This window comes from Elephantulus edwardii, unplaced genomic scaffold, assembly GCF_000299155.1.
Source record: "Elephantulus edwardii isolate Elephantulus edwardi_28Jun2011 unplaced genomic scaffold, EleEdw1.0 scaffold00012, whole genome shotgun sequence".
Lineage (NCBI taxonomy): Eukaryota > Metazoa > Chordata > Mammalia > Macroscelidea > Macroscelididae > Elephantulus > Elephantulus edwardii.
In genome coordinates, this window is record NW_006399762.1 from 24,105,256 (window position 1) to 24,106,762 (window position 1,507).

Genomic DNA, 1,507 nt, shown 5'->3' on the forward strand with positions numbered 1-1,507 from the left:
GAGGAGGAGGAGGAGAAGAAATGGAAACCTTCAAAGGAACGTTGTATGAGGAAGACCAGAATGGGCACTCCCTGGGAGGAGAGAGGCACACTCAAATTATCACAGAAAAAACCCCCCTGTAGTCATAACAACTATAACTTGGCCTCATGCTCTGACCACTGTGACTGGTTAGCTGAGGTCCTAGAACCAATCATAAAAATCTTCTTATCTGCAATTGTATATACATCCCAAGCATGATTTTTTTACTGACTTCTGGGAAAGTGATGGATTATGACTGCCACTAGCTATGATCTGATAATGATTTTCTTTGCCTCCATACAAATGAAAGTCGTTGCCTTGATTCAGTGGAACTCATTTGGCATCATACTTATGATTTCCCTCATTCCAGAATGACTTGTTTGTGATTGTTTTTTGTTCTGTTTATGTCTTAATAAAAGGATTCCTAGAGAATATTCTCTCTTTAAAGTCCTAAAGACTAAGGATGTTGTTTAAAGTCTATGGTTCACCTGACCACAGCCATGGTATTTTTAATTGCTTCCTTGGCAATTGTAAGTTGCTGAATAAATAAGAAAGAATAAAGATACATGTCTTTGGATTGTGGTGTTGGCAAAGAGTAGTGAATATACTGTGGATTGCCAAAAAGAATAGGGTGCTCTAGTGGCTTAGTGGTAAAAAATTGTCTTGCCAACCCAAACCCATGTGGTTCGAATCTACTAACTGTTCTGTGGAAGAAACATAAGCAATCTCCTCCTGTGGAATCTATTGCCTCTGAAAACCCACCAAAGGGTCAGCTATGATTCTATTCTGACTTGATGGTACACAACAATAACCAAAAAACCCCAAGCAAATCTATTTTGGAGGAAGTACAACTAGACTGTTCCTTAGAGGCAAGGATGCTGAAATTTTGTCTCATATACTTTGGGCATGTTTTTGGGAGGAGCCAGTTCTTAGAAAAAGATACAATGCTGGCAAAGGTGGAAGGTCAGCAAAACAGAGAAAGACCTTCAAGAAGATGGATTGACACAGTTACTACAACAATGGGCTTGAGCTTGGCAGTGAGAATGGTGTAGGATAGGGCAAGGTCCAGAGAGTAGTCAAGTTAATGATACATAACAACAACAAAGACAACTAGAGAGTGTTTGAATCTGGAATATTTCCCCAAGTCCAGTTCTAACACTTATCAGTGATGAAAATGTTTAGCCTCATTCTAGATTTACTAAAGCAGTATTGGGAGTCTGTGGTTTCACAAAATGTGTAGGTGAGTTTGAGAATCATTGCTTTGAATTGTGCTTACTTAGCACACCTTTTTAACTTTAGGAGACAATGTTCCGCTCCTTTATGAGCACAGAAAATCAGAGACACATGGCATGTGTAAATCAGTCACTTGCTCAAGGCACTGTCAACCCAAAGGTCTGTGGTTCAAATCCACCAAAAGCTCCTCAGGAGAAAGATGGAAAAACTCCTCTTGTGAGCAATTTACTGTCTCCAAAAACCCACTGGAGGGTCA